This window comes from Artemia franciscana, chromosome 13 (assembly GCF_032884065.1).
Source record: "Artemia franciscana chromosome 13, ASM3288406v1, whole genome shotgun sequence".
Taxonomy (NCBI): Eukaryota; Metazoa; Arthropoda; class Branchiopoda; order Anostraca; family Artemiidae; genus Artemia; species Artemia franciscana.
Window position 1 is genome coordinate 1,352,578 of NC_088875.1, and position 26,626 is coordinate 1,379,203.

The 26,626-nt window shown below is 37.2% G+C and overlaps 2 protein-coding genes across 5 annotated transcripts in view; one reads left to right on the plus strand and one right to left on the minus strand.

Moving 5' to 3' along the window:
- The window catches only part of LOC136034363 (cytochrome P450 4C1-like), a 171,561-nt gene that overhangs the window by 138,067 nt on the left and 6,868 nt on the right, over window positions 1-26,626 (minus strand). Inside the window, exon 1 of one of the 4 annotated variants that reach the window (XM_065715502.1) lies at window positions 10,420-10,438. The exons of 2 other annotated variants lie outside the window; for them this stretch is intronic. The gene's annotated coding sequence lies outside the window, so the exon portion shown is untranslated. Of the gene's footprint in view, window positions 1-9,119; window positions 9,139-10,419; window positions 10,439-26,626 lie in introns of those variants that run through there. One more of the 4 variants, XM_065715503.1, reaches the window with a different exon arrangement.
- LOC136034364 (cytochrome P450 4C1-like) overlaps window positions 1-26,626 on the plus strand; it is a 290,741-nt gene that overhangs the window by 125,624 nt on the left and 138,491 nt on the right. The window lies entirely within an intron of this gene.

Below are 26,626 nucleotides of genomic sequence, written 5' to 3' on the forward strand. Positions count from 1 at the left end.
TATCCCCTTCAACATACCCTGAAACTTTCAACTTGATACTCTAAGCTGTTCTTGAGACATTGCTGATATGCCCTTTCGACAACCCGCACACGGATAGCATGTTCTGATTTGCTTCAACTTCTCCCTCAAATTCCTTGAATTTTCACCTTTATACCTTTAGCCTAAGTACTAGTAGTAGTTATAGTAGCATGCATGTTTTTACTTTTGACCTGTTAAACATCCCCCTCATCATTTCCTCTAAAAGATTCAACTTAATACCCTAGGCCATTCCTGGGATATTGCTGATACACCCTTTCTGTAACCTGCATAAACAAAGCGTAAGTAAGTAAGTAAGTAGAACGGCACTAGATCTTTAAGGTCCAAACCGGCGGTGCTGATCTCCGTTTCATGGCCCTTCAGCCAGGAAGTGCAATGGGGGGTTTGGGGGCCAACCATCCTGTGCTTTCACACACCCTTCCTGCTTACCTTCCCCAGATTTCTCCAGGTACCCATTTAGAGCTGGGTCGACTCTGGCTGAGCTTACAGAGTCACACCACTGGCCCCCGTCCCAAACTAAATAACTGGTCACAACTGAGATTGAACCCGTGCCCCTTGGACACAGAATTCCCACGCCAGCGCGCCAACCACTCAGCCAGGACGGCCTAAATCAAAACAAAGCGTGTTTTGATTTAGCTCAACAGTAACACTCCACTCAAAAATTCCTGAAAACTTTATTTCAATACCCTTAGCCTTTTTGGAGACCAAAGATCAAAAAGCCTCCCAACCCTTTCCTCAGAAACAATTCCAAAATGGGCGGATTACATAATTTACAGCCCTTGCCTCAAGAGCTGTGGGGAATCATTTAATCCCCGAGGCATAGTTATTGGACCTTTGATACAAACCAACTAATCGAATTCTTTACATTCCAAATCCTACTGAGGCTTAAAATATAAAAAGGTTTAGTTGGATAGGAGACAACAATTTTAGCTATCTCTGTTATTAGGTAAAAAATGAAGCATTCAATTTTTAATGAAAAGCAACTTTTGATAATCAAACAGTTCGTGGTAGCGAACTGTAGTAAGGAGCGACCCGGCTCAATAGTAACCGAAACTCTAAAAAATGAAATTTTTATACCAATAGTTACACCAAAAGAATCGTATTTTATTTTGATTTTATATAATATATAAATATGATTTTATAATACAAGTTTCTTCAAGTTTAGTCTTACCAATCAAAAGTTACGAGCCTGAAATTTTTTCCTTATTTTAGAAAATAGGGGGAAACACCCCCCTAAAAGTCATAGAATTCACACCATCAGATTCAGCGTATCAGAGAACCCTATGGTAGAAGTTTCAAGCTCCTATCCACAAAATGTGGAATTTTGAATTTTTTGGCAGAAGACAGATCAAGGATGCGTGTTTATTTGTTGTTTTTTTCTTGTTTTTTATGTTTTTTCCCCAAGGGTGATCGTATCGACCCAGTGGCTCTAGAATGTTGCAAGAGGGTTCATTCTAACAGAAATTAAAAGTTCTAGTGCCCTTTTTAAGTGACCAAAAAATTGGAGGGCACTGCTCATTTTTTCCCAAATTCACCGCATCAAAATTCTGAGATTTTTGCCATTTTGTTCAGCATAGTCGAAAAACCTATTAGTTATGTATTTCGGGTTAACTTAATCCCCCGCAGTCCCCGGGGGAGGGGCTGTAAGTTACAAACTTCACCATTGTTTACGTATAGTAATGGATATGGGAAGTGTACAGACGTTTTCAGGGCGACTTTTTCGCGTTGAGGGAAGGGGGCAGTTGGGGGGATTACGTGGGAGGATCTTTCCATGGAGGAATGTATCATGAGGAAAGCATAAGAAAAGCATGAGGGGTGCAGTATTTTCTAGCATTATTTAAAAAAAACAACGAGAAAATAAATAAATAAGTCTTTTTTCAGCTGGAGTTAAGGAGCAGCATTAAAACATAAAACGGACAGAAGTTATTACGTATATAAGGGGTCCGTCTCCTCCACAATACCTCGCTCTTTTACGCTAAAGTATTTTTAGAATTTCAAATATTTATTCTACGGCCTTTGTGATCCAGGGGTCATTTTGAAACAATTGGGACAAAATTTAAGCTTTAGTGTAAAGAGCGAGGTATTGACGAGGGGGCAAACCCCCTCATATATGTAATAAAAATATACAAATATAGAAGTTCGTTACGTAAGTTAATTCAAAAGTTACGTATATTTATTACTAATAAAAAAAAGTTCGCAAAAAAACAAAAAGTTCTAGTTGCCTTTTTAAGTAACTAAAAATTGGACGGCAACTAGGCCTCCTCCTCCAACCCTTTTTTTTATCAAAATCGTCCGATCAAACTACGAAAAAGCCATTTAACCAAAAACATATTAATACTCAAATTTTGTTTTAATTATTCAAGCGCGGTGAGCCAAAATCAAAACATGCATTGATTCAAAAATGTTCACAAATTAAATAAAAATCAAGTTTTTTTAACTGCGAGTAAGGAGTGACATTAAAACTTACAACGAACAGAAATTATTCCGTATATGAAAGGGGTTGTCCCCTCCTCAACGCCTCGCTCTTTACGCTAAAGTTTTTTATGGTTTTAAAAAGTAGAGTTGAGAGAAAGAGTCCAACTTTATAATCTTTTAAATAAGCAGGAATTCTATTCAAGACCTTTTGAACAAAACTAGCACTTTACTGAAAACTGAGCTTGCTTGAGTTCTTTAGATATGCAGAATACTTAAAAACTTTTTTGCTCCTAGTCCTGTTTTGCTGCATTTTCTATGTTTTCTGTAAAGAACTAGTTTTACAGAATTCTACAAATATAGGGAAATGTCAATAATTTTAGTTTATTTGAACCAGTTTTGTAGATATATACATCACAAACTGCAAAGCAATAGTTTTTCTTCACTTTAAGTTTCAAATTTGCTCTTTACTTCCATCAGAATCTCACCTATAGAAGCACATAAATGCAACCTTCCTCTCGTATTAACATGCTACTAGGGGCCCTAAAGCATTGTAGTTACCTTTTGTTTAGGCTCGTTTGAAAGCGCAATAAAAGGGTCGTTTTTTTTAAACCTCTAATAGGTTACAAATAAGAGACAAGTTCATAAAAACAAATAATTTTATTACCAAAATATTAGTACAATTATGGTAACTTTTCGATTTAATCCCCAAAAAGATTGAGACATTTGTCATGTCTGTGGAGAAGCTTTCAGTACTCTCTTCAAAGAAAGTTGCTACCGATGAATTCAAATGATCCTTGGCAATAGTTTGAAAGCGCTTCCCTCCAGGTGAGATCTTCAATTCAGCGAAAAGATGAAAGTTGCTCTTCAGGACTATATGGCGGACAATTAAAAATGTTTCACTGAAATTATTCAAAGAGCCATTGAGTTGCACCAGCAGTGTGTGGACGAACATTGCTATGGAACAGAACAACTCCAGTGCCAGTTACGAAAGTTGCGCAGTCACCTACAGCGCATGCTTTCTGCCGCTCACGTAGAGTCTGCATGGAGCAATCAGAGGTTAAAAAAACGATTCAGAGCCGGTTCCAGTTCCTGGAGCCACAATTACTGAAGCTGTTTATTGTGAAACTATGTCGTTTGTGCCGAGCTATTCAAAAAAAAACGAAGAGGAAAGCTGACAACTGGAATTGTTCCGATCCATGACAATGCTCATCCACATACTGCTAGTGCAGCTCAACGGCTTCTCAGATAATTTCAATGGGATATTTTAAAAATCTGCCATACAGTCCTAACTCAACACCCAGAAACTTTCATCTTTTGCTGAACTGAAGATTTGGCTTGCATGGAAGAGCTTCAAACCAATGAGTACCTCCAAAAAACCATCAAACATCATTTGGATTCATTGGCAGCAAGATTCTTTGAAGAGAGCATTGAGGAGCTTGTCAACAGATGTGACAAATATCTCAGACATTTCCAGTCAAAAAGTAACAGTTTGTGCACCAATCTTTTGATAATAAAAGTATCTATATATATATAAATAAGTTGTATGTGTGTTATGTCAGTCGAGTGACGTCATGTTTGTGTGTCGACTGACGTCATGTTTGTCGACTGACATCATGTTTGTCGACTGACGTCATTATAAGGATTGAGCTATATGCGTCATGAATTTGTTTGTCGACTGACGTCATGTTTGTCAACTGATGAAATTACAGACCGAGACACCGGGACACCAATGACGACAGGGACACAGGGAATATAAATGACGACCGGGAACCTCAAAGAGAAATTACAGACTGGGACACCGGGACACAGGGAATATAAATGACGACTGGGACACAACTACAACAGAGACGCCGGGGGCACAGGGAAGATATTTAAATGACAACCGGGACACAGGGATTGTTCAAAGAGAAATTACAGACCGGGACACAAATGACGACCGGGACACCGGGACCCAGGGAATATAAATGACGACCGGGACACTCAAAGAGAAATTACAAAGTGGGACACCGGGACACAAATGACGACCGGGACACAGGGAATATAAATGACGACTGGGACACAGGGACACATCATTAGAATAATGAGGTATAGATCTGACATGTTTTGTTTATGATGCCAGTTTTAATTCCGTGCAGCAAGGGGTTAAATAACTCTATCGCACTACTCACCTAGTAATTAACAAGCTCATAAAACATTGAATGAATTATGTGATAGAAATTTACGAACATTTAATTTACGTTTCAATTTTTCGTAGATTTACGAACAATCTACGCTACAGGCTGAGTTTTGTTTTATTGTCAAACTGGACTTGTTAGGAGTTCCCCGGGTAGGAAAAATGAAATTAGGTGATACAGGAACTTATTTTCTCAGGCAGGAAGGATGGAGTACATAGACAGGGAGAAGGGTTTACAGTGAATAAGAAAGATGCTAAGTCTTGTTTATGCTGGGGTGGTATCACATAGTTCGTGTAGTAAGGAGCGACCCGGCTCAATAGTAACCAAAACTCTAAAAAATGGAATTTTGATAACAATAGTTGCATCAAAAGAATTGCATTTTAGTGCTGATTTTAAATATATAAGTTTCATCAAGATTAGTCTTACCCATCAAAAGTTACGAGCCTGAGAAAATGTGCCTCATTTTAGAAAATAGGGGTAAACACCCCCTAAAAGTCAAAAGATTTTAACGAAAATCACACCATTAGATTCAGCTTATCAGAAGACCTTATTGTAGAAGTTTCAAGCTCTTATCTACAAAAATGTGGAATTTCGCATTTTTGCCAGAAGACAAATCACTGATGCGTGTTTTTTTTTCCAGGGGTCATCGTATTGACCATGTGGTCCTAGAATGTCGCAAGAGGGCTCATTCTGACGGAAACAAAAAGTTCTAGTGCCCTTTTTAAGTGACCAAAAAATTGGAGGGCACCTAGGTCCCCTCCCACGCTCATTTTTTCCTAAAGTCAACGGATGAAAATTTTGAGATAGCCATTTTGTTCTTCATAGTCGAAAACCATAATAACTGTGTCTTTGGGGATGACTTACTCCCCACAGTCCCCGGGGGAGAGGCTGCAAGTTACAAACTATGACCAGTGTTTACATACAGTAATGGTTATTGGGTAATGGTTAAGTAGGTCTTACGCTAACGCTAAATTTTTTAGCGTTAGCGTAAAAAAAATTTTTACGCTCTTTACGCTAAATTGTTTTACTGTTTAACGAAGTAGAATTGAGAGAAAGAGTCAAACTTTAGCGTAAAGAGCGGGGGGTTGAGAAGAGAACATCCCCTTTCATGCACGGAGTAATTTCTGTTCGTTTTAAGTTTTAATGTCGCTCCTTACTTTAAGTTAAAAAAACTAGTTTTTCTTATTTAATTAATAATAGAATACTAATCGCTCATTTTATGACTAAAAAGGGCAGGGTATCAGTTATAACAGTATATGCCCCATAGAACCGACTGACGAAGATATATGCTAGTAGTGACTCAGATGAATTTTACTCACAGTTGCAGGAACAAATAGACAGGGTCTCAGGTACAAAAATGTTTTTTTTATCCGATTTTTAAGAGGGTCTATGTTTAATGGAGAGGAGAAAGGGCTTGTCCTAGGAAAAAGCCTTGCTAGCCGAGTGTATTGGTGCGCTGGTTTTATGATCCTTTGTCCAGCAGGACAAGGGTTTGAATCCTAGTGTACTCAATTATTTGGTTTGGGACGAGGGTCAGTGAGGTGACTCTGTAAGCTCAGCAAGAGTCAACCCAGCTCTAAATGGGTACCTGGAGTACCCAATACCCAGCTGGTAGTGACTCAGATGAATTTTACTCAAAGCTGCAAAAACAAATAGACAGGGTCTCAGGTACAAATATGGTGTTTTATCAGATTTTTACGTCCAGGTCGGTAGAAATAGGGATAGATGGTATCCTAGCCATGGTAAATTTGGTGTAGGAAAAGAAAACAGCAATAGCTATGGACAGCTGCAATTTTTTTGGTATAACAGTCTAGTTATAACCGACACAGTATTTGGTCATAAAATCATCCATAAGTTAATATGGGTATTCACGTGACGGTAAGACAGCTAACCTTATTGATTATGTTATTGTAAACAAAAGACTGGCATGATCAATAAAAGTTATTATGGTATTTAGGAGTGCTAAACTTGATGTTGAAAGTAAAGATCACCATCTAGTAGTGTCTATGGTTCGTTTACAGCTGAAATTTTGGAAGGATCACTACCTTTCGGGAAGTTATGACGTTGGTATACTACAGGATGATAATTTGAGAAAAACTTTCTGGGAACAGTTGCATACTAAACTGGAAAGTTTAAAATTTAACAATGTAGAAGATTGATGGAACAATTTTACGAAAATAATTTGTGAAGTTTCTGACGGTTTCTTAGGAAAAAAAAAATAGGAACGCAGATAGGAACATTAGTAAGATTAGTTTAATGGAGAGGAGAGGGGGATTGCACAAGAAGAGTGATAGAACATATGAAAATAAGAGGAATGTAAGGAAAGTGAAAGAAGCACTAAAATAGTTACTAACGGGGTGGGGAATAAAATCCCTGAATAAAATTGCCTAAGATTTGGAAGAGGCAGCTCGACAGTATAATAAAAAAATATTGTACTGGCATAATAACAAATTGAGACTGAGTGGTCAATCTGGACTTGTCCCAGTTAAAGATAGGAACGGGGCTACAATTAGGAATAAGGAAAGAAAGAGAGATGAGCAAACATGAGAGAGTTAAACAGAGATGAGTAGAACATTTTGAAAATGTGCTAAACTGGGATATAATTACAGGAAAAGATATAGAGAAAAATGAAAAAGTTTATGACGCCTTGGATGTGAAGAAAGATTCATTTTGTCAGGAAGAATTAGCTAAAAAATAATTAGGCCCAGTTGCTGATATTGTCGTAAATGAGTTGCTCGAATATGGAGAGGTTATGACCTTAGATATAATTTATTGAAGATAATAAATATTTTTGAAAAAAGGAAAGTACCTACCGATTTTAGGGAAACCCTAATTAAACCCCTGTATAAGAGAGGTGATAAGAATGATTGTGGTAATTATTGAGGCTTTAGCCTGGTCTCTGTAGGTAGCAAATTATTTGGTATGATAAAACTTTTTAGAAAGAAGGGTGTTGCAGACAAGTTTTAAGAGAAGAACGGTGAGGTTTCAGGAAAGGTAGAGGGTGTGTCGACCAAATTTTCACTTTTGAAAAGTTTGAAAATATTTTCCAGAGAAATTGCCTACGGATTGTTCTGAGTACTCGGCTGACTGACCGTAATTCAAACAGTAAGCTGTAAGAAAAGTGCGATTCAATCCCGCTTTCTAGGGCTATAATGAAAGAAAGGTTGAGATGGCTTGGGCACGTTTCGCGGATGAAGGATGACAGATTACCGAAGATTGTCCTTTTCGGCCAACCTTCCAGGGCTAAATGGTAAGCAGGTCGTCCGTGGTTGGGGTGGGAGGATGCCATAAAGAAAGATTTAAAGAAAATGAAAGCTTCCTGGGAAGATGTAAAGAAAGAAGCTTTGAATAGATTGAGATGAAGGAGGAGCATGCGTAGCTGTGTTGGCGTCAGGCGGCTTGGTGCTGCGATGAGTTGTTAGTTGTTAGTAGTAGTAGTAAAGATTTAGTTATTAGATTTTTTGGCTATGCTAAAAAAAACTAGCTATCTCAGAATTTTCATCGGGTGACTTTAGGGGTAAAACGAGCGTGGGTGGCGGGCTAGCTGCCCTCCAATATTTTTGGTCACTTAAAAAGGGCACTATAACTTTTGAGCCCTCTCCCGATCTTCTTTGATCACTTTTTCGATATGATCACCCCGGAAAAAATTCTAAATTCAAAATTCCGGGCAAATTTTCTCAGGCTCGTAACTTTTGATGTGTACCATTAAATTTAATGAATTTTACATATGTTGAATAGGAATCAAAATTCAATTCTATTGTTGTATCTATTGTTATAAAAAACCTGTTTCTTAGAGTTTCGGTTACTATTGAGCCACACCGCTTCTTAATTACGGTTTGTTACCACGAACTGTTTGAAAAACCTGCTGAGCTTGAAGTTGCGACGAATAACCTAGCATCCGATTTAATTTGTACAGCCGTGATTCAGTCCCAAAACCTGAATACTCTGAAGATGGCATATTTTAATGAGTTTGTTAAACTTTGCCCACATGATCATCATCTTGGTAAAAATGGTGGAGGAGCAATGATTTTTTATTGTGATAATTTGTCGCCAAGGGAAGGAAAAGTTTCAGGAATAAATGAGTATGCTGAAATAATTCGGATAAAAGATAAACCGAATGTTCTACCGAGCCCATTAACTAATATTATTGTTGGTTGTTTTTATTTCATTTCACCCCTTCAAAAATCACAGCAGCGTAAAAGATTTCTTGGAAAAACTCTATGCATCGCTTGATTACGTTCAATCTAAACATCCTATTGGTGGGATTCTACGAACTGGTGACGGAAATTAACTAAACACGGGTCATCCTTTTCGAGAAGCTAATGTAAAACAAATTGTTAATACCTTAAAAACAAAAGGTGGTACTTTCCTTGACGTTATTTCCACATCCCTACCCATACTTGGTGGCAGTTACTATTTTACGTTTTCGTCAAATCCGACACAAGATCATATCCACAGGGATAAATTTGATGAATTTAAGTATCAAAAAATTACTTATAGTCGTCTGCTCAAATTTGGAACGTGGCTTTCAGAATAGCAATGGGAAGAAGTACTCGCTGCCGACGAATCGAATAAGAAAGTCGATCTATTCCAAGTACATCTTATCAATAATTATATACTCCATTTTCCAGAGGTGATGAAGAAAAGATGATCTAATGATAAAGCGTATATAAACGATATATTAAAAAGTTAATATAAAAAGTTACATTAAAAATACCATTAAAAAGGTAAGACTGTTTCGCTGAGGTAAAACTGAATAAGCTAACCCACGAAGAAAATCTCTAAAAAAGCAGATTCGGAAAGCTTCAGCCCAGTATTGCGTAAAGAGTAAGTGAACTTTTTAAAGCACGACCGAAACCCTTGTACGACCGAAACCCTTATTGTACGGAAAACCCTCCTCTCAAGTAATATTCCCTGCCCCCTTACACCAGACCAGGATATTCCATTAATAAACCTGTTGATCTTGAGGCAAAAATACGTTAACTAAAGAGAACTTCAATATGCCCCCTTGATATTCTGATTGATTTAGTAAAAGTATTTCCTAATAAACTATCAAAACCTTTATCAAACATTTTAAACACAGTAACTAAAAGTGGTTCATTCCCTAAGTGTTGGAAAAAAGGACACGTTACACCCATACAGAAGAAAGGGGTTAGTTTAGATTTCTATGGAGTCCGACCAATTACCTTAACACCGATATTCTCGAAACTGTATGAGAGCTTCGCAGCAGATTGGCTTAAAGAGACGATCCTTGAACTTACAAATGAACAACAATTCAGAAACATGAAAGGTTTATCAACGACCCACTACCTGGTCGTCTCCTCGATACTGTTGTAACCGGTTTAAAAAGAGTCTGGAGAATTAACAAAAGTTAGAGTAGAGTGGAGACATCAAACTCTGCCGGTTAATAAATATACAAAAGAAGATAAATAAATACAAGAAGTACTAGAAATAACCCGTACCTAATACTTGAGGTAAAGTGAACACAACACAAAAGTTAAAAAAAGAGCAAGGTTTTATTTTTAAAAGAAGTTTGGTTTTTGGTTTTAATAGTATTGTTTTAAAAAGAAAATCACGAAAATCAAAAGTTTTAAATCTTGTAATATAAGTACAATCTTACATAGTCTTCGTACTGAAATGAGAATTTTAAGATACTAAAATAAACTAACTACTAACTAATATTTGAGCAAACAAAATGTTCCAGAGTATTTAAATTATTACAACGAGCCTGATGGCCGTAGAAACCGGTAAGTTTACATTATGAGACTGAAAAGGAACAATTTATTGTACTCACATCTAAGCCAAGCTATCAACTAACCCTTTCTAAAACCTTTCGTGCCTCGTATACAAAATGGTGTTTACAATTGGTACTTGTTTATTTAACATGAATCAATTCGTACAAACAAAAACATCTCCAAGGCTATATCAAGAAGAGATTTAATCCACGGTAAATAAACCATACATTTAATAGTAAGAATTCTTACACTGTATACAAACTACTAGACAAGCCAGATACCTGGCTCAATCTCCTTTTAATTGACCTCCAAAAGGCTTTTGATCTTGTTAGTCATTAAATGAAAAAACAAGTTTTTTAGCTGAAAGTAGGAGCGACATTAAAACTTAAAACGAACAGAAATTACTTCGTATATGAAAGTGGCTGCTTCATCATCAACGCCCCGCTCTTTACGCTAAAGTTTGACTCTTTCTCTCAATTCTGCTTTTTAAAACAGTAAAAAACTATAGCGTAAAGAGCGAGGCGTTGATAAGAGCGGGGCGAAACCTGACAATCTATTTATATGCACAGACAACGGGACAGCGAAGAAAATGAAAATCTTTTAAATTGAAAATGTAGATCCGTTGGAATCATGGGAATGCGAGGAATAAGAACAGCCTCACCCTCAAAAGGCCCTGTCAAGATTGTTGCCTCTATTGCGTTTTCCATTGTTTTTTTACGGCAAGTCGCGTGCCATTGCAAAGCTTTGGCGGGTTAATATTTCGTAAGAGTATTATTGGCACGCCTATTTTTAGTTGTTGCACGTGTGGTGGAAACCCTGGGAGATCCAGGGAATTTAAAAATTCAGATGGATAATTAACCGCTTCATTTGGTTCCAGAACTGTGTCGACTGACTTGTAAATTACTTCCTGGTCTCGAATCTTGGTCAAAATAATATTGTTGATTTCGTGGACGTCTTTATTCTTGGCTGCCAAAATCGCTCGTTCACTGAGCCGTTTATGATTTTTATAATTGGTTCGAATATTAGGAAATACCTTTTCAACCAATTCATTTTTGGACGTCACTAAATTATAGAATTCAGCAGGCAGTTGTATACGTCCTGAAATTGAGTCTACAGGGAGCTTTCCGTTTCCAATTGCCAGCAATTGATCTGAAAATATTTCACCAGAGTCATCGTTTTGCAATCGGACACGCATATTTATAGTTAATTTTAATGTCTTTACGCGTGCCCATAAATTATAATTTTTCAGGCAAGCATTCGTTTCGTCCGCAGGGGTTGCTCTAGGAATTATAGGTAATGTTTGCTTGAAATCTCCCGCATGCAATATTAATGTGCTGCCAAAGGGTTTCAAATTTCATCGCAAAGCTCGCAATGATTGCTCTAGAGCCTCGAGCAACTTTTTGTGTACCATTGTGCACTTGTCCCAAATAATAAGTTTGCATTGCTGCAATACTTTAGCCATCCCAGATGATTTGGAAATATTGCAAGTGGAAGTTTCTATAGAATGCAAATTCAGAGGCAATTTCAAAGCGGAATGAGCATTTCTTCCACCAGGCAGCAACGTTGCGGCTATTCCGGACAACGCAATTGCCAACGCTATGTCACTTTTTGATCGAATTGATGCCAGAATCAATTTTATCACAAACGTTTTACCAGTACCTGCTGGCGCACCCAAAAAGAAGATTTCTCCAACGTTGTTATCTACACAATGCATTTATCTTATCATAAATGTCTTTTTGCTCAGACGTTAACTTAGAAATATTGTTTTGTACATACGACAATAGATCACTCATGTTGTAACTTTGTTCAAAATCCAATTCTACACATGTCGAAACAGCATCGTTACGATTAGGTGAAGGCATTCCCAAATCCTGAAGAGGTTTGTTTGCAATACATACGCACAAATCTATATATATAAAAATAAGTTGTCTGTGTGTGTGTGGGTCTGTCGGGTGACGTCATGTTTGTGTGTCGACTGACGTCATGTTTTCGACTGACGTCATGTTTTCGACTGACGAAATTACAGACCGGGACATCGGGACACAAATGACGACCGGGACACCGGCACATAGGGAATATAAATGACGACCGGGACACTCAAAGAGAAAGCGACCGGGACACAAGGAATGTTCGATTAGCAATCACCATCAACAAAGCACTGGGACACAAATGACGACCGGGACACAGGGAGTATAAATGACGACCAGGACATAAGTAAAAAAAAAACTAAAAAAACTAAAAAAAGGTAAAAACTACATAAAAACTAAAAAGAAAAAAAAAACTAAAGATTAATAAAAAAAACTAAAAAAGCTAAAAAACTAAAAAAGAAAAAAAGGAAAAAAATGAAAAATAAAAGAGAAAAACAAAACTAAAAAAAATAAAAATAAAAAAAACTAAAAAGAAAAAAGAAAAAACTAAAAAACTAAAAAAAAGTAAGAACTAAAAAGAAAAAAAGGGGAAAAATACAAAAATTTATTTCATAATATACCATTTCAAAAACGAATGTATATACAGACAGGATACCGGGATACAAATGACGACCGGGACACAAGGAATATAAATGACGACCGGGACACAGGGACACAACTACAACGGGGACGCCGGGGGGCACAGGGAGATATATAAATGACGACGGGGACACAGGGAATGTTCGATTAGCAATCACCACCAACAAAGCTCAAGGGCAATCATTAGAATCATAAGGTATAACTAAATAAACTAAAAAAAAGTTAAAAAACTAAAAACTAAAAAAAAAGATCAATTCAAAAACGAATGTATATACAGACCGGGACACCGGGACTCAAATGACGACCGGGACACAAGGAATATAAATGAGGCCCGGGACACTCAAAGAGAAATCACAGACTGGGACACCGCGACACAAATGACGATCGGGACACAGGAATTATAAATGATGACCGGGACACAGGGACACAACTACAACGGGGCTATTTATATAAAAATAAGTTGTCTGTCTGTCTGTGGATGTGTGGATCAGGTGACGTCACCTGAAAAAACTGGATCAGGTGACGTCAAAACTGAAAAAACTAAAAAAAGGCAAAAACTACAAAAAAAACTAAAAACTAATAAAAAAAATAAAAAAGCTAAAAAACTAAAAAAACTAAAAAAAGGCAAAAACTACAAAAAAAAACTAAAAACTAATAAAAAAGCTAAAAAACTAAAAAAACTAAAAAAAGGCAAAAACTACAAAAAAAACTAAAAACTAATAAAAAAAATAAAAAAGCTAAAAAACTAAAAAAACTAAAAAAACTAAAAAAAGGTAAAAAAGGTAAAAAACTAAAAAAACTAAAAACTAAAAAAACTAAAAAAAAGGAAAAAACTGAAAAATAAGCTAAAATAAAGGTAAAAACCAATAAAAAACTAAAAAAAAAACTGAAAAAACTAAAAAAAGGCAAAAACTAAAAAAAATAAAAAAAAATAAAAAAAGGTAAAAAACTAAAAAAAATAAAAAATAAAAAAAAAACTAAAAAAAGGAAAAAACTGAAAAATAAGCTAAAATAAAGGTAAAAACCAATAAAAAACTAAAAAGAAAAAAAGGAAAAAACTAAAAAAATTTTCATCTAAAAAACTAAAAAAGGTAAAAACTAAAAGAACTAAAAAAGAAAAAAATAAATGACGACACTCAAAGAGAAAGCGACCAGGACAAAAGGAATGTTCGATTAGCAATCAACAAAGCACCGGGACACAGGGAGTATAAATGACGACCAGGACATAAGTAAAAAAAAAACTAACAAAACTAAAAAGAAGGTAAAAACTACAAAAAAACTAAAAAGAAAAAAAAACTAAAAACTAATAAAAAAACTAAAAAATCTAAAAATCTAAATAAACTAAAAAAGAAAAAAAAAGGAAAAAAATAAAGGAGAAAAACAAAACTTAAAAAAAGGCAAAAACTACAAAAAAAAACTAAAAACTAATAAAAAAAGTAAAAAAGCTAAAAAACTAAAAAAACTAAAAAAAACTAAAAAAAGGTAAAAAACTAAAAAAAATAAAAAATAAAAAAAAATAAAAAAAAGGAAAAAACTGAAAAATAAGCTAAAATAAAGGTAAAAACCAATAAAAAACTAAAAAGAAAAAAAGGAAAAAACTAAAAAAAATTTTCATCTAAAAAACTAAAAAAAACTAAAAAAGGTAAAAACTAAAAGAACTAAAAAAGAAAAAAATAAATGACGACACTCAAAGAGAAAGCGACCAGGACAAAAGGAATGTTCGATTAGCAATCAAAAAAGCACCGGGACACAGGGAGTATATTCAGAGTTAGGCATGCACTACGGTAACTGTCATATATAGTACCCTTTACAGTTCTCAAATACTCGAAGGACGTCGGACCGGGTATATTCACCAAAAGCAGGCGGAGAAAGAAGCATTCATGTTGATTGAGGTGAATGGTGTAGTCTTACCATCGTGGTATCTTTGAAGATGGTAGGTTGACCGTCAACTGACTTACCCTGTTTTCGACGTTCAAATGATTTATTTTTAGCATTCCACGTGTAACACGAAGGCACTTCAGTAGACAGCAGTTTTTTTTACAAAAGAATCATTTTGACATAACAAAAAGAAAGCAGTTAACGTTGTATCTGGTGGATACAGGGCTCTTTGTTGCACGTTGGATTCCGAAAAATAAACACGTTGTCCATTTTGTAAATGTACCGCTAAGTGAACAACAGCTGGACTTCGTTCATGTATCGGAAATGAAAGAATTCGCCAAACAGCTTCATTACTGCTTATGCATCTTCGAGCCTGATATTCTACGATTTCATCGATATCACTGATTTCAGACTGCAAGCCAAAAACTGCCTGTCGCTGCCTTTGTTGAAGTATTTACATATGTATTTGATTGCCTTTACGGAGTTACAGTATTCAACGTTCATGTGTGCATTAAATGTTTTTGATAATAAAGGTGAATATGGAACAACCCACTGGTTATCTACTTCGATGGTGGTACCGTTATTCTTCTTTATTATTGCTGTTATACCGCCATGTTCAGAAGATCTTCTTCTATATAGTGGGTGACCATCATTGCCGGTAATTGTGTTGGGTACTAAAAGTCGAGGATATTGCTTTTTGCACCTTCCTTTGGCCAAGCATGGTGATTTTTCATTCAGTGCACTGAAAGGTCCATGTATCCTATTTTTTACCATAATATCATATAAGCCTTTATCGACATTTTCATCAGGTATTTCAGCGGAAATCACATCGTCAATTTCATTAGAAGTAATTTTATCTTGTAGCCAGATTAAAATATGTGCGTGTGGCAATCCTCGTTTTTGCCATTCCACTAAGTACATCCAGCATCGCACTGACCCAAACACTTTAAGTTTTACTATGTACTTTATCAGTGATTTCAACTTTTGCCGGAAGACAAGGGCCATAATGTCATGTCTATGAACTGCCGATTGTCCTTGATGTAAAATCTGCTGTAACTCGTCTCAAGATTGATTACATGTAAATGTAATATATAAATCTGGACGACCATAGAGACGAACATACGCAATAGCATCTTGAGCATGTTCATGCATATGACGGGGACTGCCAGCATATCCGTCTGAATGGTCTGATTCAGACGGATAAATAGCAAACTTTCTTATTCAATCTTTGCATACATATCAACGATGTATTGGTGAAACAATTGACGGCATTTTGAAATATAATTTTCATCATTGTGACGAATCATTAGTCTATAGGAATAATAATTCATTGGGCTGCATTTCTTATCCGTTTGTTTGTTATTGGATGGATCTATCATTTTATTATTAAAGTGATAGTCGTCGGCTCCATCCCAAAAATGATAGGATATTGTAGGGCATCGTAGAATCGATGAGTTTCAGCAATTCTTACCAACAGAGCGTTTCGCTTATGAAGAATAATATCTCGAAGTAAGAACTGATCACCGACCATAACGATTGCCACTTCATCGATAGTTGGAGCATTGTATCTACGCACATGTTCGCCAGTAGGCGTTTTGTCAGCGGTAATAACAATTTTATGCGTATCAGTAGGCGTCAAATCGATTGCTGTTTTGAACAGGCGCACTAAATCATTATTTTCGTGGAAAAGATGTTGCAATTGGGAAACGATAATTCTTTCAACGTCGGGAGAAATTTCGCAACGTGCATTCAATTCAGAATTGCTATCATTGATGAAATTCAGTTGTAAAAATTTATGATTCTCACCTGAGAATGGTAGAAGGGACCCGGCTCTATGATAAATTTGCCTTTTTACTTTGAAATTAGGCATAAATTGATCTTGATTTTCGATTTGGGCACCAAACGACGTCATTTGGAAACATGAGTTATATTTTCTGATGTTTAATAAAAAACGCTTAGATTCTGACGTAGTTCAAGTAAGCAAAGTCTTTAATGGCTCTGGTAGTGCAGCCAGTTGAGGAAGTTTAACTTTTCCTGAGGTGCAACACATTCCCATTGTTTCACCATTAAATTTCAAGGCCTTGCAATAGGGACAAATTTTAGACATAGTCCCGATTTGAACACATCTACTCAAGCTATAATCATCGACTGGGCTGTACCTGAATGCCAGGGGATAATTTTCACGTTGCTCTTGTGATTCCTCGGCACGCTTTCTTTTGGCATTATCTCTTTGAGCCTCAAGCCTGTTTTCACGTTGTTCTTGTGGTTCCTCGGCACGCTTTCTTTTGGCATTACCTCTTTGAGAAGCAAGCCTGTTTTCACGTTGTTCTTGTGATTCCTCGGCACGCTTTCTTTTCTTGTTTTCTCTTTTAGCCGCAAGCCTTTTGGCATTAACATTTTGAGCAGCTTCCTCGGCTGTTTCTTCTGCCATTGTAGGATTTATACTAAATATTCTCTTTTAATTGCAACCCTTATTTACTTATAAGACGTCATATACAAAGCCTTATATACTTATAATGACGTCAACTTATAATGACGTCATATACAAACATAAAAAGTACATACATGACGTCATGATGTACAATCCTTATACTGACGTCAGTTGTTAAACATACATACAACTTGTTTTTATATATATAAATTATGTACCCGACGAATAAATTCTTGTACAGACATGAGGTACTGACAGTGTTGTAGGATTTTATAATGTACCTGACAAAAAACGACAAATTCGGCACATTAATGTTATGAAAGTTCGGTTGTAAATAAAGTATCATTCATCACAAGGTAATGGAATAGGTCAAATATTATGAAATGAAAGAATCCTTTCAATTCTATTATGAGATGCAAATACATACCATAATTAGTGGCACAAATGCAAATGGTTCTTGAGCTCCTCGAATGCCTCGAGGAGCTAAAAAGCTCCAGGGAGGAGCTAAAAAGCTCCTCCCAAGCCTCGCATGGCTAGGGAGAGCCCTGCATGGTGCAACTAAGTTTAGGGCCCACTTATGTAACAAGAAAAAGAAGAGAAGTGTTGTAATCTTTGGTAGTTCAGATCAAACTGGATTGACGCTTAGACCTCAAAGGTCTATTGTCTTCACACCCCAGGCAACTGAGCTTGCAGTCACACCACAGATCCCCACCCCAAGTCACGGGTCTTTGCAACACCAGGACTTGAACCTACATCCTAAAGAACCCAGGACTGGAAGTCAAGTGTGCCATCCACTCAACTAGAATCTCACAACAAGAAAGACTGATAAAAGAATGGTACATGAGTGATATCCCATCATCCTTATTTTTTTTAAGATTTAGAGCTAAAATTATTGAGCAGAAAAGAAAGCTTGGCTGACGAATTCACTGACCTATAGAAAAATATTGGCGAAAGAACTTACAAAACTACCATCCCTTATTTATATCCAAACAAGATCTGACTAATGTGGCAGGAAGCATCAATAAGACTTTCAAAGACACAGATACTTGAATGCCTGCGGAAGAAGGGGAGCAGGCAAATGATAGGTGGAATTTGGTACTGATTGACAAGCAGAGGCAAAGACTACCAAGAGTAGTAATCCAAACAAATGATTCCGAAGACTGGGATGCACAATGAGAGAGATTGAAACTCTTTACAAAAGAAATACAGAGAAATTAATGGAGGATTTTTATTATGGTATAGTCAGCCGAAGCCAGTAATAAGCTGATAAATTTTCTAGATAAAGATTACCCAGACCTAATTGGGGAGAGGATCAAGTGTTGTTTCTAGGGTTGGTGGTGCCTGGGGAAAAATTAATTAAACCCCCCCCCCTCCCGACTCAAATATAAGCCCAAAAAATCCAAATCAAAGTGAAAAATTTGATCCAAGTGGGCAGCCTCCCAGCCACGGCACCAGGGCAACTGCCCTTGTTGTTCACCACCAAATGTAGCCCCGTCATGAGCAATGTCATTGAGGATGCTCATTAAATTTCCATAGCAGGTTCCAACAACATTAGATCATCGAAAAATTACAATAAGTCAGGAAATTCCTGTAGTAATATATGATGATTATTACGTATTGTTTACTTTTTATTTTTTATAGGATCCTGGGTTTAACAAAGAGTAATCTCCAAAACATTACATGGAGTGAGAAGTGGGATCGCCAATCAGTCTCACCAATTTAATAAGGCAGTAAGCAACCGAAGACGAGAAGACAGTCTTCACCATGGATGTCAAACAACTAACCATCAATTGGAACACCCCATGCCTGGTAGACAAATGGAAGGTATTTGAGAAACACATCACAAACACATTGGACACCTAATGTTCAATTGACCAATCTCAGGAAGGACTGAAAAAGCAATGTGCGCATACCTCCTAATATGGACAGGTGACAAGGGACGTAAAATCTTTGAAACATTTACATTCACAGATACAGAAAAAAAACACACCTTGCCTTACCAAATTCAGAGAATATGCAGTCCCAAAGGCTAAAAGCTTGTATGCGCGATTTGTGTTCCACAAAAGAAAACAGTAAGAAAATGATAGTTTTGAAGATTTAATAATAGAACTGAAAAGACAGGTAAAACCATGTACATACACTGACTGAAGAAATGGTGATATTGTATAGTGATTGGCATTAGAGACAAATGGTAGAACCATGTACATATACTGACTCTAACAAAATGGTGACAGATCGTATAGTGATTGCTATAAGAGAAACACGAATCAAAAAGTGTTTGCTCGGGGAAGGAGACTCTCTTACTCTAAAAATTGCCAAGCAGAAGGGTCGTCTCTACAAAATAACCCAGTGCTAGTTGTGAATATGTGAAGGAAAGGAATTTTTGTGAAAAAAGGAATTGATGCTATTCAGAAATGCAAATACTACCAACCGCCTAAGCAAGATGACAGACATAAAACTGAAAGAAAACCCAGAGAGTGTTACATCCGTGGAGGAACATAATACCCAGTTCATGTTTGCCCAGCTAAGCGAAAGACCTGTATCAAGCGCAACAAATTCAACCACTTTGCTCAAGTGTGCAAAAGCACGAGAGACGTTAACAGTATGGCATGTGCTAACAACAGTGGAGCTGATTCTGGAAAGAAAGACAATTCAAACTAGAAACCAATTCAAACAGTTCAATTCAAACAGGACATCAGGGCTCAGGCAAACACATTTCCTGCTAAGTACTTTGACACCATAAGGCTACCACAAGATATCAAGCAAACTGCCCAAAAACAAATATACTACTATGGATCAAGAATCCCAGGAAGAGGTACATGTCAGGTCACGGCTAGCTACCAGTCTCAAGTAGCATTGAAGCTACAGTTCCGTGTGGTCAAAACAGATTCTGTTTCTATTCTAGGGTTAAGATCAAGCATCAATCTGAATCTAGTCAAACTAATCACGAATGTGAGCAAACCACAGGAGACGAATATCAACAACACTATTGATTAATTCACATTTTGAAGGCATCAGAAAAATCGAGGGGGAATGCCACTTCTACCTGAAAGAAGACATCATCCCGAGATTTCATCCAGCCAGAGAGGTTCCATCATCCCTTAGAGATAAACTAAAACAAGAGCTTGACTGAATGAACAAGAAGGCATCATCAAAAAGTTTACAACACCCACAGAATGGGTAAACCCAATGGCAGCTGTTGAAAAGAAGGATGGTAGTCTGAGAATCTGCATTGACCCCACTGACCTGACCAAGACAATCATGTACGCATTCTAACCCATACCTACACTGGAAGATACAACTACAAAACGACATGGAGATAAGTGCTTTAGCAAGGTTAATGTCTGATCAGGCTACTGATCACTCATTCTAGGCACAGAATCGTCCCTTATGACTTCAAAAGAATGCCATTTGGGATAAAATAACTTTTAAGTTACTTGACTTATGTCTCCTACCAGGCATGGCTCAGCGTAGAGCGTGATGTCGCCCTCCTCCATCTGGTGCAATCAGCAGCTAACGCTGTTGCATTGTAGACATCGATGTTTGCCAACTTCAAGTATTATGAAACACTATTGGACCATCGATATTTCGGTCTGCCACGGGATCGTTTCCAGCCGGCTTCTGCAGGGTTAAAGTCCAGCACGATTTAGCCCAAGATGGATTTCAGAGGAGAATTAAAGAAGCATTCAAGGGCTTTGAAGGTTTTGCGGTGATCGTCAACCCCCTGCTAATCTACAGAGCAACAATTGGAGAGCATAACAAGCGCCTCCTTGCTATCTTAGATAGAGCAAGACTAAGCAGTATCAGGTATAACAAGGAAAATGTAAAATCTCTGTAGCATAATCAGGTCAGGATTTACGCATAGGCCCAGTAGACCCGAGCCTCGGGGCACAAAAAAAAAGACTGAACGAGTTTTTTCTAAACAAAACCTGGACTGGTGCGATTTATTGTCGAAGTGCCAGGTGCACTTTAATGCTGTGCTACCTATTTACAGAAAAGTGATTTTAAAACAACACAGGAATTCCGTAGCGGCTTATAAACTGTCCAATGTCTCCCAAGAATGGCAGCTGAGAGCTTGGTATCGCCTCTCTCTTGCATTATTTTTGCCTCTTCACTCATTAGTTGCCTTCTGTCTAGAGCTTCCACTGTAGCTGACTTTCTCGGTATTTCCCTGTAAATCTCTGTCTCACTTAAGGGCACCAAAGATTTCAATCTGATCCTAAACATATTTCAGGCGTAACAGATGCTGAGAGCCAATAACGAAATCGCCAGCCCGACCAGCAACAAGGAACTAGCTACTCTGCTTTGTATACTAAACTTTTTAGCCAAGTTGATACAAAACCACTCCTCAAAGAACAAGGATTGTAATGGCCTGCAAAAACAGACAGAGTTAATCTGGGGAAAAACACGAAAAAGCCCCTGACAAACACGAAATGGCAATGCCATTGCTTACGCCTTTATATCCTTGAACAAGACTGAGCAGAAGTACTCACAACTAGAGGAGGAGTTACACGCGATTATGTTGGGATGTAAGCACTTCAATCACTATCTATATGGCAGAAAGATGAATGCCACGATCGCCCAGAGGCCCCTGGAAAACATAGTCTCCAAACCCCTGCAGAAAGCACCATCAAGAATCCAACAGATGCTGCTACAGATCCAACCATATGCCAATGCTCTTTCTAGCCTGCATTTGTCAGACACCAATGAGAGATTACATCAGAGCTCGAAATCTACATCCATCAGATCTTGAGATTCCTACCTGAAAGTGATATGAAGCTAGCAGAAATTGCAAAAGAAACTTGCATATACCCTCGGCTCAGCCAACTAACAAAACTATCAACATTGGATGGCCAAAAAGCCAGAAGCTCAGCATTAATGATATCTTACCCTTCTGAACAGTACAAGGCGAACTGAGAGTCGACCACGGCCTCATCCTCAAGGGACAAAAAACTGTCATACCTGAAAAGTTGAGACCAGACATGTTGAGCCAACTGCATGCTTCTCTCTTGGGCATAAAAAAACAGCGAACGAGAATGATAATCTACTGGCCAAATCTCAATGCAGACATTGAAAGTATGATCCAAAGATATCCTGCATGTCAGAACTTCAGAGACAGCGACCAAAAGGAGTCCCTCATTTCCACACAGATATCCTTGCTGCCCTGGAAGCACGTCGCTACAGATCTCTTCACCAGGAAAGGATCAAACTATCTGATCCTCGTCAACTACCACAGCAGGTTCTTTGAAGTTGAAAAGCTGAAAGATGACTGCACGAAAGGTTATCTCGAAACCGAAAGCACACGTTGCTAGACACAGCATATCATTCTCTCTCATATCAGACCTTGGTAGTCAGTAAACATCAAGCAAATTCCAAAAATCCACTGACAGATGGGAATACAACATTAGATCTAAAGCCCTCACTTCCCACAGTCGAACTGCCTTGTCAAGAAAACCAATCGAAAAGTCTAGACGAGCAAGCAAATTAAGAAAAAGTCAGGTGAAATGGGAAATAACTCTTATCTAGCACTTCTTGAATTTAGAAATGCTCCAGTAGATGGATTCGTTACACCCTCACAGTTCCCACTAGGAGACAGAGCTAGAAACTGTAGGTCCCCAGAAGTCAGACATGCAAGCATCAGAATTTCTATGCTGATTACCCTGTGCCACTGAGGAGCAATCTCTCGTGCATCCCTGTTCAGTGCATGGATGCAAATCATCGAAGAAAGGCATTGACGAAAAACTGCACAGAGTGGAAGCTGAACTAGGATATTGCCAAACCTTGGTAAAGTCACACAAGACTTCCCTCAAAGATTTTCAAAAGCTCCCCTCCAAGATTCTCTAAACTAGGTTCAGTGTCACTTTATCTCACTGGCCACGTGAGTTAAGGTAATAGTAGATTGATACTACCTTTTCAAGGTATTTTTTTGGTAAACATCCAGACAAACTTCTTTTGGCTATCTTGGAAGACTAAGAGAGATAAACAGGTCTAATTCAAATAAAGCAGTGACAAACAACAAAAAAAACACATTAATTAAAAAATCCGAGTATTTCGACTCCTTGTCTAGGAGGCTTTATCAATTAAAAAAACGAAAAAAAACCTAACTAAACTAATTTCAGCATATAAGGGAAAATATAAAGCAAAAGACATAAAAAAGCCTGAGTCATCACACAGAAACGACAAAGATTTGTGTCTGGTAATTAAATTTGTGTTTCATACAATGTCAGATTGGCAAATAGATATCTTAATAACCTCAAAGATAGCACAATCAGAGGCAGCGCTATAGCGTTGCCTATAGTAATGGCCATAAGGCTCCAATGTTTTGTTGTTTATTATATTTTTTTCAGGAGGCACTTCATATGGAACAGATGGTTTTATTAATTTCGAAGGGGGCTCATTAGATTTAAAATCGAAGTTGTAGTGCCCTTTTTAAGAGTCAAAATTGATCAGTAGGCATTTCATATGGGACAGATGGTTGTATTAACTTCGGAGGGGGCTCATTAGATTTAAGATCGAAGTTCTAGTGCCCTTTTTAAGAGTCAAAAGTGATGAGAGGGAAACTAGCTGTCTCATACCTTTTTACCCCAATGGCATACAATACAAATTTTGAGATAGCCATTTTGTTAAAAATATTTCAAAGATCACATAACAAAAACTCCGGAGTTTAAACAATCCCCCAGAGCCCGGGGACAGGTATTTTAAGTCATATCCTGGGGGCATATATGGTTTTTTATAGAAGGGGTGCTTGTATAAACTTCAGAGGGGGCTCATTTGATTTGGAATTGAAAATTCTAGCTCACTTATAAGAATCAAAAGAGATCAAAGGGCAAAGCCCCTCCCAGAGCCCTGGAGCAAGCGTTTTAAGTAATACCCATATTTAAGTCATACATAAATTTTATGTTAAAGGTGGTCGTATAAACTTCAGAGGTGGCTCATTTGATTGGAAATTGAAAGTTCTAGTTTGCTTTCTAAGAGTCAAAAGTGGTCAAAGGGCAGCTAGCCCCCCCCCATCCCCATGTTCCCCAAATGTATCTGATGGAATTTTATATATAGCCGTTTTGTTCAAAATAGACCAAAGATCACATAACAAAAATGCCAGGGAAAACAAAGCTCCCCAGAACCCAGGAGAAAATACTGTAACTTATGCCCCGGGGGGAGTGGTTTTTATGGAAGGAGCGGTTGCATAAACTTTGAAGGGAGCTCATTTGATTGGAAATTGAAATTTCGTTTTTAAATTCCCAAGAAGGGGATAGGAGGAACCAAGCCCCCTCCCCTTGTGCCTTTTTTCCTCAAATGTATCTTTAAAAATTTTGAAATAGTCATTTTGTTCAAAAACACCCAAAATTCAAATTACTATAACATAGGGGTTGGGAAATCCTACAAAGTCCCCGGGACAAGGATTGTAACTTATGTAAGTTACAGAAGTTCTTGAATAAGAACTTCTAGTTCTTACTTAAGAGTCAAAAGTGATAAATGGGCAACAAGCCTACGTCCCACTTTCCCAAAGGGAATCTGGTCAAAATTTTGAGATAGCCATTTTGTTCAAAATAGCTTAAACGATCCAAATAACTATGCTTCCAGGGTTGAGCCCCCCGCCAACCCTGGGGCGATGGCTCTGAGTTCAGGAACTTAATTAATTGTTACTTTGATGCTTTGTTGAATTTGATATTTGGATTTATGTTGCAACTTTGATTTACGGTACAAAGACCAGAAGTTACGCAAGTTGCTTATTGTTACTTTGATTACCTTTATATTCTTATTGTTACCTTGTTTAATTTGATGCTTTCTTTACTTTGATATTTTGGTAATTTGACATTGTTGCTTTGAACTAGTTTTGATGCTTTGATGAAAGTTTATGTTGAAAAAAAAATATTTCAAATAAGGAATCTTTTTTATTTTAAACTTTTTGCAATCAAAACAAACAAAAACTGATTAAAAAAAAACTTTCCGAAAAAGAAGCTTTTCAAAGAAAATTAAAGGTCATATTAAACTTAAGACTAGCAGATGAGATCAGCTGTTAAAATTCAAACTCAAAACGACCAGAAATCACAATTAAAGAATAATTGAAACCCAAAACGAACAGAAATCAAATAAACAATCATAGCAAAAAAAATGCAACAAGCACTAATATAAATGAATAAATAAATCATAAAACGAGTAAAGCTGAAATTCAATATGCAAATAAAGCTTAAAAAGAAAAAAAAATACTTTGTTATTAAAGTATAAATGAAACCCAAAACGAACAGAAATTAAATAAATAATCATAGCAAACAAACACACAATAGATATTAAAATTAATGAATAAATAAATCTTAAAACGAGTGAAGCTTAAATTGAAAATGTAAATCAAGTTTGAAACGAACAAAAATTACTACAAACAAGAGTTTGGGTATCGCCTCCTTCTCTCACTGTAAAAGCATAAAACCAACTGCGTCATTGGTACTATACTGAAAACAAATTATATTACAAATAATTTATTTTGTACTTCATATTGAATATAAACACAAAAGAGCTAAGAGCTCATATGGCACTTGTGACGAGGCCAGAAGAGCCAAGAGCCAAGAGCTCATATGGTATGAGCTCTAACAAAATTTTAAGAACCAAGGGACTGATTCAAAAGAAAAATCAGAGGCTTAATGCTGGTCGGGATTTAAAATAAGATCTCTGAGTCACGATGTCCTTCTAAATATAAAAATTCGTTAAGATCCGATCACCCACTCGTAAGATATAAATATCTCATTTTTTCTAATTTTTTCTCTCCCTTCAGCCCCCAGATGGTCGAATCAAGGAAAACGACTTTATCAAGTCAATTTGTGCAGCTCCCTGACACGCCTACCAATTTTCATCGTCCTAGCACGTCCAGAAGCACCAAACTCGCCAAAGTACTGAACCCTACCCCCTGATTCCCCCAAAGAGAGCAAGTCCAGTACGGTTACGTCAATCACGTATCTACGACATGCTTATTCTACCCATCAACCTTCATTCCGATTCCTCCACTCTAAGCGTTTTCCAAGATTTCCAATTTCCCCCTCCAACTCCACCCAATGTCAACAGATCTGGTCAGGATTTGACAAAAAAGCTCTGAGACATGAGTTCCTTCTAAATATCAAATTTCATTAAGATCCGGTCACCCATTCTTAAGTTAAAAATACCTTAATTTTTCTAATTTTTCCGAATTAACACCCCCCAGCTCCTTCAAAGAGAACGGATCCTTTCCATTTATGTCAATCAAGTATCTAGAACTTGGGCTTATTCTTCCAATCATGTTTCATCTCGATCTCTCCACTTTAAGGGTTTTCTAAGAATTTTTCCAAGATTTCTGTTTCCCCCCTCCAACCCCCTATATCCCCGAATCCAATTTGAGTCGAAAATGGAGCATCTGAGACATAAGATCCTTCTATACATCAAGTTTCATTAAGATCCGATCACCTATTCCTAAGATAAAGACAT